The sequence below is a fragment of the Falco cherrug genome, chromosome 13, assembly GCF_023634085.1.
Source record: "Falco cherrug isolate bFalChe1 chromosome 13, bFalChe1.pri, whole genome shotgun sequence".
Lineage (NCBI taxonomy): Eukaryota > Metazoa > Chordata > Aves > Falconiformes > Falconidae > Falco > Falco cherrug.
In genome coordinates, this window is record NC_073709.1 from 6,977,172 (window position 1) to 6,994,387 (window position 17,216).

The 17,216-nt window shown below is 45.9% G+C and overlaps 1 long non-coding RNA gene across 1 annotated transcript in view; it reads right to left on the reverse strand.

The window, feature by feature from the left end:
• Positions 1-17,216, reverse strand: part of LOC114017647 (uncharacterized) — a 366,106-nt gene that overhangs the window by 31,234 nt on the left and 317,656 nt on the right. Inside the window, exons 7-8 of the long non-coding RNA XR_008734858.1 lie at positions 14,215-14,299; positions 6,923-7,095 (exon numbers count right to left, since the gene is read on the reverse strand). This is a non-coding gene — a long non-coding RNA (uncharacterized LOC114017647). The remainder of the gene's footprint in view (positions 1-6,922; positions 7,096-14,214; positions 14,300-17,216) is intronic.

Genomic DNA, 17,216 nt, shown 5'->3' on the forward strand with positions numbered 1-17,216 from the left:
TCACACAATTGATGTTTTGGTTTCCACTGCCTTATCTAAATCCAGTTACTGCTCAAAATGAGACTAAGTCAACAGACTTAATTGAATGAAAAGGCTGTGAGACAACCTAGAGATTTGTGGCTGTGTATGTCCGTGCATGAGTTAATCACTAAGCAAACACTTCGCAACAAACAGAGCTGGGCTGAGCAGGATCGGTTTTTCTGCAGCCTGGAAGCTCCTGAACACGCTGGGGTTGCGCGAGGCATTGTTGGGGCTGGCAGGAGGATTTAAACAGCATCACAAACAATGTACTACCACGGAGAAAAGCTGGGGATGGACAATGGAGCAGGCCATGAACAAACACTTCTGCTTGCTGCCTAGATTAGGAGATAGCAGAGGCCCTGTAGTAGCGGCCAAAAATAATTGCTCCCCTGTAATTGCTGTCCGGATATGTGAAATAGCCCTGCTGGCACCCAGCAGCTGGGAGCAGTGAGTTGCTTGATGTCCTTAGCTCATTCCTGGGGAGGCAGCTGCCGGATGCCCCCAGCTGCAGGCTCTTGCAGACATCACAGGTTTTTCCCCGCCGTACAGCCATGGCATTCCTCCCAGCACTGCAGTTTGGGAGAGAGGTATATCGAAATCTGTGGGAATGGCCACGCTGGGTCAGACCGCTGCTCCATCCTCACCTCTCTTGTCTTCAGTGGAGCGCATGAGCAGACTCCTAGGGCAGACCATTAAAACCCGTGTAGGGTCATAGCCAGGATCTAGTCCCCACTGTGACAGTGCTGCACACAGCTTCTCCAGAGCCGCAGGGGTACAAGGACAAAGCCTTACTCTAAAACTGCAACTTGCCGTGGCAAAATCTGTGCCCCTCCTTTTTGTACCACCTGCTCAGTTCAGAGGCCCTGCGCTGGTGCCTGGTGCCGCCGCTGTTTAGGTAGGCTGCAGCGGGAACGCTCAGGTTCATGCCAGTGGTTGATCTCAGCCACTGCAAAAAAAGAAGACTAAAGAAGTGAGCCTCCTAAAACAGTCATTAAATATCTTCTAATATGAGATGATTCACATACTTTCCTGACTGGTAGGACTCCATCAGGTGATGGAGAACCTGAATCAGGTTCTTCAGTAGGCAATGACAGCCGTACGGACATCTAAAGGTGACTTTGCCACGAGCAGTATAAAGACAGAGCTTCGCTGCTTAAGCTGGGTATTCGAACATCATTTTGGCTGGAAAAACTCATCCCATGCTACAGAGAGATACCATGCCTTGCACAGGCCACCCACTTGTCACCACATGCTAGCTTGGGGCCAGGACATCTGGCTGTAAAAATGCAACTGTGGTGGTGTCTGCTGAAAAAAAGAGGGTACTGAACTCAGCTAGATCCTTCCTCCCTAAGGGAGGCCACAGACACCACCATTATATTTGCAACCCGTCTGACAGTTCCTGCCCTTTGGCGCGCTGTACAAGCAGACAGGACAACTTTTCTAGCAAATCCAGGAAAGATGGGAAAGATGATTAGCTTTGTGATCAGGTACTGTGTGGCCAGAGTGCTACGCAACGTCAAAAGAAACTGCTGCTGAATGCCCAGGTTTCAGGATACAACAATAACACGCAGAACTGTATTTCATTCCTTTAACAAGTGCTGAATATGCAAAGGCTCCTTTCCCAGCTTCTGTCTCCATCTTGGAAGCTGGGGAAGAGCTGTGTGTATAATTATTTTCAGATGCCACCCACTTTATCGATTATCTGAGTGGGATGCACAAATAATGGCAGCTAATGCCAGGGGCAGAGATCCGATGAAGCTCCCTCCCTTTGGGAAAAGCTGCAATAAAACCACCAGATGAATGGGTCATTGAAAACAGGCTGGAATATATTCCCTACAGTCATTCCGAAAGTTCAAGGGCAGGGGAAAAGAAAAAAAAAAAAAGCTGCCTCTGTGTTCACTAAATTTCTAATATCTGAAAGTGCTTAAAAAAAACACACATGTACTTTTTTTTTTTTTTTTTTCATACAATCATGGAAAAACACACTAAGCTTTTGACTCAATGGTTTTGTTTTTCCAGTGAGTCTCTTCCAGGTTCCACACACCATCTCATAGTCACGTCTGCTGGGTGAGCTTCGAGCTAACAAACTTTAGGAGAGCTCTCTGTGATTTTGCCACATTGAGTTTCAAGTATCGGCTTGCTGGAAGTGCAGCGGAGAGGGAGGAGGGAGGGAAGTGGTGCGAGCTTTGCCAACACACCTGCACAAGCTTTGGGCTCTCCTGGACACTCTGTGCGCTAATGATGTATAACCTGTAGAGCCTGGCAACACACTCGCTGAAGACTATAACAGACAGACTGTGCATGCCTCTGATTTCTAATTTCTTAAAACAAGTAATAAACCGCCCCCCTCTCCCAACCCTGTGCTGTAGGTAAATGCTTAGGATGGAAACTGAGATGTGTTCAGCTGGGCAAAGCTTCTACCAAGGTAAGGAACAAATGACAGTTTAATTATGGCATTTTAGGTCTATGTAATTCCTCTTCTAAAGCAAGAGGGAGGAAAAAAGCTAAAAGAAAGACAGAGTTCATTTCAGCTCCAATGTTCTGCTAATTTTTCTTTTGACTATTAGAGATGCAGCTGGATCCTATTTCTAATCCACTTTCAGATTTGCTGGAATTAAAATCCCAGATTGCTGCTGTGTTTTCAAGTTGAAGTGTGCATAGTAGCCAAGGTTTATATTGCAATTTCTAGAGTTATGGAATGATGAGCTCCAGTAGAGGAAAGTGTGTTGTATGCCTGAGTCCTGGGGAAAAAAAAAAGGTTGGCATCAGTGCCATTTGGAATTAGAGCTCACTTGTAGAATACATAGCCCTGAAGTTAATACGCTGCTACTTTTTACATTCTGTTCTGCCTGCCGGAACTGGTCAGTACGGAAGGGCAAAGGCTGCCATGGTGGAGAGGTAGGAGTGGGAAGTGCTAGTGAATTAGAAAGCCTGGATATTTTTGAACTTTCACCTGAAATTTAAAAGTTCCCCCATAGAAAGGAGCTTATTTTAATAAGAAACTCACTTCCTGACTGAAACAGCAATGTGAGACTGCCTATGCTTTGAAAGACCTGTGCTTTCTCTATCACCGCCTGAACCCAGTCTTAAAGCTGACATTTCTCCTCCGGCACCCTGTTCAGGACAAAATCCAATAGCATAGAGTTTGCCACCTGAGAAACACCGTAAGTCACGTGAAGTTACGATTCCCCACTCTGAGCTTTCATATCTGCCATGACAATTCCCAGCCACTGCCAGGCAAAGCTGGCCAGCCAGTATTTATGGAAAACGAACAGACTAATCATTTCCAATAGCGGGACACAATTAAGATATAATTGCAGCAGTTTACGTTCACATCCAAGTGGACAGATACGAGCCAAAAACTGGAGTAATGATGCCACCCATCCACCACCCAAATGTAAATAGAAGACAGGGTTCAGGTGTTCTCCTTCAGCTGCGTCACGGTACGATTGCCAAGCTGCCACACAACCTTCCTGCCAGGCAATGCATCCAGCCATGAACTGACTCTTACCTCACACAAAAAGTTCAACAGCTTCTTTCAGGATCAGCTTCTTTTAAACTGGACTATAAGTGCATTACTGTCAATAAAAGCAAGAGATCATCTTTTGGAGATTGAGTGTTGTAGGGTCATGACTTAAACCTGTGAAGTACCTAAACTCAAGCTCAGCCTGAGCCATGATGGGCACTGTTGTAGTGTGTACACGTTAATTCCAGCGTGGATAAGGGAATACCTGCAAAGGGGAAGCAAGTGGGTATGAATACAGCTGGAAAAAAGGAGTGAGATTGACAGCTATTTACGAAAGATTGAAGAGTGACTCCTTTGCTGATGGATGACTGGAAATCCAGAGGTGGATTGTGAGGAGCTTGATGTGATGTCACGGGAAACTGGAATAGGTCTTCAGGTGAAATAAATCAGTACAGTGGTCCTGATGCTGAGCAAAATCTGCTAGTTTACACTAGCTTTGTGAACCGTTAGCCTCTTTCAGAGCAGAGTTTCTCGCAGGAGAAAGACAAAGTTTTCTCTTTCAGCAGTACTAAAGTCAATCCCACTTCACTGTGAGGATTTCCCTCATTAACAGAAAGAGAGAGAACAAAGCTCTCCGTGTTTGGGCAGGGGCAGTCCTGAGAAAAGCCTTGAAATTACCCTTGTAAGTTCCTTCCTTGCCTCTCCCCAAGCTGGCCTAAATTAGACTACACAAAACTATTCCCCAAATTATATTTCCAATAAATTCAGAGCCCTGAATTAAACAGCATCTGCTGTTTGTCGGTGCATCTTCGTGTGCAATGGTCAATCCGTTCGTCTTGATACCATCACAAGGAGAAAACAGGTGCTGCTCAGCGTCAAGGTCTCACTCCTAAACATGAGACCGGCTTAGCCTGAGTATGGCCTGTGTCTGCACCTCTGGATATCACAAACCTCCTCAAATGGGCTGGCTAAAAGGAGGGGGCTCTCACAGAGGCTGGGGCAGTTTATACTAGTGGAGAATCTGGCCTGCGAGCACTTGCACCTGCGGTGTGAGGACAAATAATGGCCCATGCTCCAAAGCATGGTGAGCTCCCAGTCTTCTAAGCTGTATGAAATTCCATTTCCTTTCTACTTGTGCTAAATGTAAAAACAGAAACAAAGACACGCACCTAAATAAACAGAAAAGCACAGACAGCAGAAGGGGAGGGAGGCCCTAGTGCGGGTCATACGCCAGCCAGCACAGAGAGATGTTTTCTCTTTGCGGTCCTTCATGTTAGACCTTGCCATATCATGTGGATGGGAATGCGAGTGGGAGACTTGTTGGACATTGGTTTTACAAATGTCTCACGATCGCAGAAACACCTGCTTTACATTATTGTTCTTGCTGGTCCACAACAAAATCCCACCCTAGCCGACAGCTCTCAGCAGGCCTCATTTCTTCCTTCTCTGTGGATGGCTCAAATCACTGGTTTCTAAATCCTGGGCCACCGTGAGATCACACCCGAACCTCCTTGAGTAGGAGGGGGAATACAGAAGGCAGATGGGCACTTCTGCGCAGAATCATGCCAAAACATTGGCTAGAGGACCAAAACCACATGAGACTGCTTACCATCAGGTGGGGGAAGTGGGGCAGGAGGGTTACCCAGGCCAAAGGGATGGATCTGTAAGACCCATCTGTTTTCACCATGAAAACCTCACAGCCCCCACCTATGCAACACACACCACTCCAGTCACCACAAGTTATTGCTCTTGGTCTCCACTGCTTCCTGTGAAGCTGTAATGGGTCTGAGACAGAGTCCAATGAAACCAAAGGGAGCCTTTCTGTTAACTCGATGGGCTCTGGATCAGGCCCAACATCTGTTTGGCCCTCTCCGTGTGCAGCACAGCCAATTTATTCTTTATCCATTCCTGGGCCTCTCTCCCCAATAGCATCCATATTTTTCCTACTTATGGTTGTCATTAGCCACACTAAGCACCACCCCCAGAAAGAGACCCTGGTGTGGCATAGTTCTGAATGCTGTCCCAACCCCTTGTCATTTCAGCAAGGTAACAGTCTTTCCTTTCTCCTTATTCAGGTTTCAGGACATGCCTTCAAGCTGCCAAGCTCTTCCTACTCCTCGCACCAAGGATAGGGCTGGTTGTGCCTTCTGTTGTATTGTAAACCTGGTCAAGAATCAATGCAAAAACCAAACAGAAAGCTCCAAGAGCCTGTCAGACACCTGAAGAGCATCATCAGAGCAGGGACAGGGTCTCTGCACAGACATTTCCCACCTAGGAATGACAACCTAGGCAACGACTTCCCTAGCCAGCCAGAGTTCGAGGTCTGAGAATAGCAAACATCGAGCCAGAGAATAGCAAACAGACAGCTTCATAGCCTTATACTGGGGGTCCAGAGCTAGAGAAGTACACCTAGCAATAATTCTCCAAACTGTCTGTGTAAGACCACAAAATCATAGAATATCTCAAGTTGCAAGGGACCCATGCAGATCATCTAGTCCAATTTCCTGCTCCTCCCAGGACTACCTAAAACTAAACTGTATGTCTAAGAGCATCATCCAGATGCTCCTTGACCTCTGACAGGCTTGGTGGCATGACTACTTCCCTGGAGTTCTTCCCCCACCATCCTCATACCTTCTCAGACATCAATATATACATTGTGCCAGTTCACAGCATTTCAGTTTCCAACCACCCTCACCAAATTTGTGATTCACATTGCAGACTATGATGGGACTAGGCACAGGTCTTCTCTAGGTCCCACAGTGACAGCAGTAGCAATGGTCCGTGAGCCACCATCCATTCACTGAGGAATACACAATATTCATGTCTTTATGACTTTGCTGAGCCCTTGGATTCCAGGGCATTTTTTTAACCTGCCACACGTGGATCTCCATGCTGTGAAATGCGTGTCATTGCGAAGCAGAGCAATAACCTTCGTTGAGCAGCCAGGCGGCTTCTTACAGCAGAAAAACAAGTCTCCAGTGTTAAACCTACAGATTCTTCCACACACAGAGCTCCAGTTTCATTTTGGTCGCTACCATTGCGTAAGAGAATCCCATGCAAAAATACCCCCTCAACTGCACCCTGAAATCACATGGGTTTGAAAATGCAAACTTGACGCCTGAGGCCAGATGTGCGGACTGGCAAGCTGCTGGCACTGCACACAGGCACATCTACATGTCAGGTAGTTACTCATTCCTGCATGCTGCCCTGATAAAATCTGGATTGCCTACAGCTGGTATTTTCACTCCAGTTTCCTTATCAAGGTATTTACCACCTCCTGTCTGTGCCTTGCAGACTGAGGGTGTTAAATGCTCCCTTACTCCCTCTGCCTTACAGTGAGCTCAAGCATGTAGGAGCTGCTGCACGGGATGGGATTTCTAAACCCACTGGAGGTCGTAGTGGGTGGCTGCTGGCCTGGGCTCAATGGGATCTTACCTTGTTTGTACCTGGGATGTTGCTCTTTTGATCCTCACGCTGGCATCCTGCAGCTGGTGGGCTCCTTCCCATGTTTTGGGCGTTTGTTGTGGTGTTTTCTGGTAGTCCCTGATTGCATTTTAAAAGCTGTTGTCTCCTGTGCAGGGTTCTATATTAGCGTAGCTGTTGTACAGCTGCACGAAGAGAAGGAATGAAGTTAACTCAGGAATAGCATAAGTGTATATGGCAGCTCAAGACGTACACAAGACATCTTTTCCCCTCTAAAATAAAAAAGCAGCTTTCTGTCTTTCTAAACGATATTGAGATAGGTCTCCGATCACAAATGTACGCCGCCCTTGGAAACTTTAGGTAGCTCCTTTCCAAGCGCACCCCACACCTCTTTCTCACCCACTGCTGATATCAATCATCCATTTTAGCTAATGGCACTCGCACTCTCCTCATTGCACGAGACACAATATCACTGAGCCCTGCACAGGGTGCCCTTGATGGCTCTGCTGTTCCCCTCCGAGCCGACAAAAAGGGAAAAAAAAGGACAGGTTCTGAAACACAGTATCATCGTGTTGACATAGGCTGGCTGAGGAAAGAGTGATCACCCCAGCTGCCTTTCCTAGAGCAACTGCCCAGCTGTTACGCTGGAGCAAACTTGTTTAAAGCCCACCACTACAACCTGCCACACATGCAGCGCTCCCGGAATGCTGGACAACGCTTAATGCAACCCAGGAAAGAGACTTCTGTTTTAGTGTTTAACGCTGCTGCGGTCTTCCTGCTGAAAGATGTTAGACTTGCATCTAAGGTCACTGTCATACTTGACAGTGTCCATCCTGGCGAGAGCGCTCTGAATGAAACTTGCTGGGCAAAACAAGCCCTGCCCACCGGCAGGGGTGAAGGAGAACCAGGCAGGATTCATGGTGCTGGTTTTTCCCATCACTTTGGGTTTTGGACTAGCCAGCACCGAAATCAGAGATGACTGTGTATCTGAGGTGCTGTTAATTAGGGGCCAATTGCAACAACGACATAATGACATGGGCTTCAACGGGAGCTGGCTGCCTGGGACCATATCCTGCACCCGAGCTATAACCTGCTTTGCCGCCTTCTCCCTTCTGCTGGTGTTAAGACTAGCCGGGCTAAAACCAGCTTGAGACATACCTGCTCTTGCTGTGGTTTCTCCTCAGACTCTCTTAGGAGCTGCAATTTTTTGGAGGCATTGTGCACCTGCTGCAACCCCTGCCTCCGTGCCTGGGTGCCGAGCGCCCAGAGCATGGGGAGGAGCCGGCAGGCCTGGGACACCTCCAGCAAGAAGCACAGCAAAGTAGATGCTTTGCAAAGTGGTGATCCACAGTTCTGTCCTGCCCTGTAACCACTGAAGACAGTGCAGGAGAATAAAAAGTAGGAAACCATGTAGTGTGAGAAAGCAACTCAAAAATTACTCCTGTAGTGAAGAAACCACGTAATATATTCAAGATGTCAGAGGTTAGCTGTGGTGCATGTGAATCATGCTGCAAATACCTCACCTTTAACTTTACCGTTGTAATTAGATTACAAAGTTTTTATTACGGTTTTAAATTCTGCCTTTATAGGTTGCTGCCCAGCTGTGCACTTAAATCTGGTTTTATCACACTTTCTGAGCTCATCACATTTAATTCTGCCCCTACAATGCTGGATTAACTTTAAGGGTTGCTGAAGTCAGAAGTCACTCACCCTTGCCCTACTAATGGATTCACACCATCCCTGCACAGCCCCGAAGAGCGCTGTGTACAGTAAACTCCGTTTATTGGCATGGTGGAGGGGAAGGGGCACTGGGGTTGTTTGTTTACTCCACTGCTGTGCTTAGCTGTCAGGATATTTGCACAGATTACTGCACCGAGGAGATGTTTACCTCCACGTAATAGCCTGTTGCAAGGAAATCTTCTCAGCAGCGCTGATATGAGAACGAAAAAGGAGACCACTTAGGCATGCCTGCGAGAAGCGGATAGCTGGTTAATGAGGCATATGGACCCGTATCATTTGAGGAACCGATCAATTGCCTCCATTCAGAAATCCAGAAATCGCACCCCGCCGTCACACTTGGTCCTGCCAGAAAGCCCACACCTGGTATTTTATGGGTGCTGTCTCTGATCTCTGAGGCAGTCCCAGAAGAATGAAAAAACATTATTTTTTTCTATGGGTGACTTCTTCATTGTTTCCCATCATGAAGAAAGCAGGGCAAGGTGCAAATGAAACTTTTCATCTAAACAACATTCATCCCCAGGTTTTACCTCGATCTGTTCTTCTTTAACCAGCAAGGATGAGATGGATTGGTGTTAAATACCACCCAAATAAGATGATTCATTGTCCTGAAAAATTCATTATGTAAACGGGCAAATGAAAGAGGAATTATATTATTTCTATTTAAAAAAATGGAGAAATGAGGCACCGAACGTCCAAGTGATTTACATGAAGTCACAGGGGGAGTCTGAAAGGGATCTGGGAAATAAAACTGGTTCCAGTGGAAAGGTCATTTCTCTCTTTGTTGCTGGGGAATACTTTGAACAGAATTAGAACAGACCTGAGCCAAAGATGGACAGCAGGGACTTTAATGAAAAATGGGGAGCAAAATTCGTCAGACTAACACCATGACAATTTTTGACCTTTGCCATTCAATGACTAGACACAACACTTTTGGAACCAAGGCTAATAATCTTCAGCAATATACAGCCTTCTCCCAAGGAATGTGTGGTGATTAGGGCAAAGAATTTCACATGGTCACAAAATATCTATCTCAGAGTCCTGGGCTTATAAAATACTCTATTTCCTCCATTAATTGTGTCCACGTGGAGCTGTAACTAAGTAGCTGAAACAAATAAAACCGAAGTAATATTGTTTCCTTTTAAAATATTTCACTTAATTTGTGGAAGAGGTTTGGGCTCATTAAAAATAGACCATCTCCCATGAGGGCTTTTTCCTTTTCTTCTCCAAGTCTCTCAACCAACCCTTAGTAACGTGTACAGCAGCACACTCCTCAGCACAGCCCTGGCTGGAGCCGCTCTCTCCTTTGACTCAGCAGCTCCTGTCGTGCTCGCAGCGAGGGCAGGCAGCGCTCGTTTGGCTAAGCCAAGCGAGGCCTCGGTGTCTTCTGATGCGTCATTGCTCCGAGATGAATAGTCGGTGTCGCTGACTAAAATTTCCTCCTTCCAGCTCCAGCTCATTAGGAAACTCCACTCCTTCCTCCCACGTAAAGATCTGGCTATCACGATCTCTGCTTTTTCTGTGGAAACGACAACACGCTCACTGCAACGGAGGTGCAAGCCATGCCTAGCCCTCAGCTAGAGCCCACGTGGTGCAAGAGACTGTGCAGACACTTGGCTTTTTCTGGTGGATCTCAGTCCGTTCCCTAATCTTCCAAAGCGAGCTATGAATCAGTTACAGGTAACATCAGAAACCGCCGTGTCCTCAACAGACTGTGACAATTCCTTTCCCCAAGCTAATGCCAATCACAAAGCAAGGGACAAAGCGCACAAGAGAGAGGTAAGAGCAACCTGGAGCAAGGGCTTTAGGCTGCAAGAACAACCTCCAGAAGAGATCACATGATTCTACAGATTCCTGTTAAATATCATTTCTTCACCTTCTTCACAATCTTTTCCAAGCCCACTCCTCCGAAAGAAAGGCATCTACAACCACAACTCTTCTAAACAAAACCAGATCTGGTGATTCCACATAGTCCCTTGCAAACTCTCCCATTGCTGGTACGCCCCGACCCGGAGCGCGCTTGCGCTGCAGGGTGACTGGGGCAGTGCCGACCCAAGGGTGGATGACAGAAGGATCTGACCAAAGGGGGCCAAACAGGCAAGCATCTGAAGAAGGTACAGGAAGTTCAGGGCAGAAGTTGAGACCGTGATCTTCTCGGCACTAGCATGTTCCACAAGGTAGTAATGCCCTGTTGGCAACCAATGTCCTCTCCCTCTCCCCCACTACCCATGTGGCCCCAAATACCCATCAGGTATCTAGGACAGATGTTATGGTATGTATGCTTCAGCCCTGTTTTATGAAGACCTTCCCATAAAATTGGATCTATGATCCCTCTCAAAGTTTCTCCTTTTCTCTTGCGGGCTCAGTCGTACCGTAGAATTTTTGCCAATGCTACCAGGCAACAACCAAACTATTCATGAGGGCATCCCAGTCAAGAGTTGCAGAGGAGTTCAGAGGCTCCCCCAGTGCTGGGTTACTCCAGTTCTCAACTGGTTTTGTTCTCCTTTTAGGGGAAAAGCCACATCTGGAAAGTTACTGGTGTCCTGCTGTTCACTGTGGACACCACTGGGAACTGGCATATGGTCTTGTAAACTATGATTAGATCTACAAAGTAAACTTTCATTATGACCTCTCTCAAGGTCTTTAAAAACACATTTCCCTAACTGCTATGATTGTATTCAAATTCTTTCATTTTGGTAATAACATCATCCACATTTTCCCCGCTCCCTCCTACCTTTTTCTGATTATAATCGTGCTAGGCACAGTAGAAAAATCATTCCAGAATTCTCTTTTCTCCTCATGCTCTCCATCTCTGGGCATGAACACTCTCCTCCTACCAGAACAACAACATGAATATAAGCAGCTTCTCTGATCTGGATGAGCTGAACCTGAAGTGTAGGGCTTTTCTGAACCATATTAAAAAGCAACTATCACCAGTCTTTCATTAACAGTACCGATGCTGCTGCCAATGTTAGTATTGTTACGGCTTATGTTAGAGCCCTTCACTGAGACGGTAGCCAAGATCAGGCGTGACGACTGTTCAGATGCTGCGCTGACAGTGTGTGAAGGCAGTCCTTGCCCTTCGGAGCCTGAGATATATCTGACCAACACAGACACAAAACAAAGCACAGAACATTGGGTGAGACACATTGTCGGTGTGAGAACCAGAACCCAGCTGAACGAATCCTGTGTCACAGCCATTCCTCTGCTGCCTGCCTCTCTGCATAATTTGCATTCTGCCTTCTGCAGCCTCTGCTGATCGTCGGCGTGGCTGTACCAAGTGCCTCTCCTTAACGCGAGGCGCAAAGCTCAGAACTGCCGTTGCTCAGCCCCAGGAAACACACTCCCAGCAACTGATGGGGATGGCAGTGAGGATTTGCCCAAAATCTTGTCCCTGCTGTAACAGCCGTGGGAGAACTTGAGCAGGATGAAGATTTCTGCCCCAAGTATATTTATTCTAGAGTATAACGTTCTGCTAGAGGCAGGCAGGCACTAGTCCTAGGTGACCTGGAAAGAGGTAATTCAGGATCATCTCTCAGCCCATAAGAGCCGAGAGGGAGAGCTGGATGCTCCAGCTCTGCAAGGACCAGGTTAGGTACTGCAGCACCTGGGAAAACAGGATCCAAGCACAGCAGGACAGCTTGGCACATCTCAGTCATTCTGGTGTCCTCTGAGGAACAACGTGCAAAACCTACACACCCAGCAGAGGGTTATGTATTGCTTATGTCAGATCCAAAAAGAATTGTGTGATATTATTAAATATTTAAAATGTTAAGATTGTAACAGAATATCCCACTCGGATGTATCATGGGAGCCAAAGAGGTAAAAATATCCAGCAGCAGTTTGCTCCATGATAGGAACCGTGCATGCAGGTCACATAATGTCTACACAGGCATTTTCTGTATCATTTTAATCTATGCATCATAAATGGAGACACAGATGTAAGAACACTTGGTTTTAAGGACTGAATCACTTGGCTTTGATAAGATTTTATCTAGATAAAAACTGAATTGGTTGACATATCATTTCTTGGGTTTAATGAGCTCATAACTGCACTTTAATTGGTTTAATTACCAGAACATAATATTACAGGTATGCAATGTAGACCTGTAATATAGTTATACAATATATGTGCTACACATAATAAAACGCAATATGGAACATCACACAGTTTTTCATGAGAATTATTACTAGGATTATCGGTAGTGAATATTCAGCAACATGAATAGAAATTTCCTTTAAGTAATACCTTCAGGATTTGGCCCTCCTCATATGGGCTTCTAAGAACAACATACATATGAGGAAAATGTGAAGGCTGTAAAATATGAAATTATTGGTAGGCTAGGGCGGGATTTGGCCTCAGTATGCTCAGGATCTAAGTTCCTCCAAGATGTTTAGGCACCTAACTCCCACTTCAAATTTCCATGTTCGCTTCAGAAATACAATTTTTCCTCTAGCTTTTTCCAAGGCTGGCTCAATGCTCACAGCATTTTCTCGATCTATTTATTGTCTGTATTTTGGAAATAACTATTAACACTCACCCAGTGTTTTCCTAATAATTGTTTAGATCTTCCGGTGACACAATTAGCATCTGGGAGAACCACAGTAGTGTGCAAATGCGTCTTTAATTATCTTTCCATTGTGAGTAGAGATGCTATGTGCCAGGGCAGTTACTACACCTGACAAGGACAATGTTTTTACAATGAGTGTTTATACAGGCTAATTCCTTATAAAAATAGCTTGACAGAAAGGGCTCCACCTGCCTTCACGATCCTGATCGCAATTGCTAATTGATATTATTGTGCTGAGAATGATCCCGTCAATTAAAGCCTCTTCTATAATAACCATTGCTCCCTGCCTAACTATGCCTAATTAACCTGCCGCTGACTCACATGCCAGGAAGAATGTTTATCAGCCAGACTTCGTCCTGCTGATCTGATTTCCACTGCTCCGCTTGGTTTTACAGGGAGCCCTCCATCCAGCTAAGCGTGTGCCTCCCCTGAAGCCCACTACCCAGGCAATTTGCCTGGCCATCCAGCGCTTCTTATGCTCAACTATTCCTGCTGATTCAGGGTTTAAAACTATATTCGGGTTTGTGGTAAAGTTCTCATTGATTTAGTTGGCTAACAGGGCTGACCATAAGCCTATATTTGACACCAAGTGCCATCTGATTCACTTTGCTGGTGGCACTGGTTAAAATACAATTACGAGTGCTCCCCGTGCCTTTGCGCTCTACTATTCTGCAGGACGCTTCACCCAATGGCTGCAGCTGTTCTGAATTTTCTATGTATCTGTCAGGCTAAAATTATGTTTATATTGCTTGCGTAAATAAAACTTGATCCTTCAAACTGAAACAGAGCGGAACTGCTTTGCAGGTCTCACCTTTGGGAATTGTGATGAAGAGCGGGAAGGGGAGCAGTGAAAGCCTCCATTGGTTCCAGAAGAGTCAGGTTCAGAGAGTGATTTTGCTTTGTGCAAGATGCTTTGGGCTTGATTTTTGGCTTGTATCTAGGTATGTAAGGATACAAACAGAAGTCTAATGGGATTGTCAAAAGAATATTACTCACCCCTCAGGAGGCTGCCTCTTCTGCCAAAGAGCTCCTGCACGGCTCAGCTCAAATTGCAAAACCTCCATGTTCTTCTGTTTCTCATCTGTTACAAGAGAGATAATTACAGAGGTGCTAAGAGGATAAATGTAGTTAAGTCTGGGAGGTGCTCAAAAAAGAGCATGCAAGATAGATGGGGCATGACTAGTTCCTTTTGTCTCAAGGCATGCTTGAGCTCTGCAGCGACACAGACAGGGCTTCTGGCCAACTGAAGTCAGCTGTGATGTCTCAGTGGCCAAAGGGGCTGCGTGAAGGCTCTGAGGACACGGGGTTGTCTTCAGGTTTGCTTCAGATCAGCTGCTGAGATATGCTGGACTGAAACTTTCTTGGGTCTTTTCAGTGATCAAGAAATCATCCAGATTTCCCTGAAGCACCGCTTTTAAAATCAGATTTCTGGTGTCCCTCTGTGCAACTACAAACATCAGTTAATCGCATAGAGGGGACCCCCCCCCCCCCAACCCGAACCTCCTCTTTTCCAACTCTCCAAGAAAGACTACCTTAAAATATGGAGGAGTATTCCTGCTGGAAGCTGCTGCTCACTCATCCCAGCTTGCTGGGCTGTTTGCCACATGTCGCTCAGTGGCACTACGGCGATTATGTCAAACTAGCGCAGCGCAGCAGGGGAACCCATCCTGCCAACCCAGCAAGCAGGGGCTGTGCAGAAGGAAACGAGATCGTAGGAGAAAGCATGACACGTGTTGAGCCACTGCCTTCCCTGCCTTGGGACCAGCTCTGCAGTGTGTCTAACAGATTCGGTTCTAGGCAAATGTAAAGTTGTGGAGGGATGGCAGAGTGAGAAACCCATGCGCATGTGCCTTCTGGCAGATAAGACATTCAGGCTGCTCTTTCTAGAACTAACCAATAACAACAAATATAAACAGAAAAAAGGGAAACAAATAAAGGTTAAAAACTGACTGAATCTTCCAGTGTACAAAATGACTCAGTGAATCAAATGGGCTGAATGAAGAGATGAGAAAATTGAAGACTTTTTTTACTCCCTAAGAAATCATGGGATTCTTGGTAAAGAGAGAAAGGAAGTATTTATTCTCAGAGGAATGCAACGGTGCCACTGTGAAATGGAGCAGGCGGTCAGCACACTGTGCATCTCCAGCACCAGCCAGGACTAAGGTGTTGCAGAAAATGTTCTGCTTAAAACCTGTTCCCAAAGACCCTGGGATCCCCTGCCTGTGAGGAGCACCTTCCCCTCCCCGGAAAGCTCCCTCTGTATCGATCCCATTCCTCTTCCTGTGTTTGGAAAAGTGCTGGAAGGTGCCTAGGATTGACCATAGTGCCTGTACATCACAGGCAAATACCCTTTATGGAAATATCCCTTATTGTCCAGGACTCCCATGCGAGCTGAAGGTACGCAGCGCCTCACTGGATCAGCACTTGCTATTGCCACTAGTAATAATAAAGGGTAGGGGAGGAAATAGTACTGCAACTTCCTTCCTCAAGGTCTGCATGTCGGGAGAGCAAGGATTCCACAGGGCATGGTCCCTGCTTTCTTTGAAGCAGTGGTAAATAGAAATAGTTGGTAAAACTTCTGAAGAACCATCTATGTATGTGGTTATACAGGCTAAGCATAAGGAATACACATATCTACCTTTGAAATATGTTGTTCTACCAAAAAAGAATCACTTAGGAAAAGCAGATCCTTTTTGGACCGCACTATGGTTTGAAAGGAAAACATGCAGAAGAAAAACAAAAATGCCAAGAGCACTGCAGTTGCGCCATTTCAAAATTTAGAGCACAAAGCATTTGGCTTTTTTACCTTCAAATTTTCATGTAGATCGTTATGCAAGACTGTGAAAAGCAGGAACGGAGATAACAGACTCAGGCCTGCTTTTTGGGAGGGAAGGTGGAAGAGAAATTTTTCTTCTGGGGCAATTCTTAAACTTACAAGTCAAATTTCAAGATTCCTTCTTGTCAGAACGTTCCCTTTGGAGCACTGCTTATATGTCTCTATTACCACCACCGGAGCCACACATCACATCTCCTGTGTACTAATCCCTCACAGAGCCCACGGCCCGCAGCTGTGGAAAACTGAGGCAAGGAGCAAGTAGGTGTTTTTTATAACTTAACAGAGAGCATCACTGACAGCACTGTGTGACAAGCTGTATATTGTGAATCCGTGATCTGCAGCTCTGTCAAAAAAATCCCCTTTTCTACTCTGTTTTGAGTCAGCCCGGGCAATGACAAGGAGTCTTTTGTTGTTGCCATTGGAGGAGCTGGCTGTTGGTTTGAGCTCTCGCGCTCTCGTTAAGGAGGCAGCGAGGGGGGAGCAGAGTGCCGATCCCAGCGGGAACACGTGTCCTAGGTTGGCCCATCTGCAAAATAATTCTTCTGCGTGTCATCTAGGCCAAAAGCTGAGTCTGGGATCTGCTACATGGCTAAGTTCCCTCCCCGTGGCGGTCAGAGCAAGCGTGGTGACAGTCAGGGGGAAGGGAATTGAAATGTTTTGGGGAGTTATGGCATGGAGAGTGACATCTGTGTCAATGGGCTCATTAAGTGAAAGATTTGGTGTAATACATCTTGCAACAAGGTCATATTCTCAGAAAACTAGGACTTGCCAGAAAAACAAATGAAATCAGCCAGGCTTATGATCTGGTTTGATTGCTTCCAAACTCGTCTTTAATCTAAAGTTCTTTTCAAGGTTGTCACAACTGGGCTTGCATGAATTTTGGGGCCTAATCTGTATCTGGTGCAAGCTGGAGCAAATCCATTTAACTCAAGGGAGCCTTATCAGTTTACATCAGATTGTGGTTATTTTTAGGGGCAGGTCATTTAGAAATTTATAAGTACTTATTTCCAGCTATACTTTTTGAATAAAGCCAATAAATCGGAAACCTGCCAGGATAAAGATCATCCAATTTTTAATTCTTTTTTCCAAGCCATGGGACAAGTATCCCCTATGTTGAATCACTTACGTTGTAATGCAGGAAACCCAAGGGTGTAAATGGCAT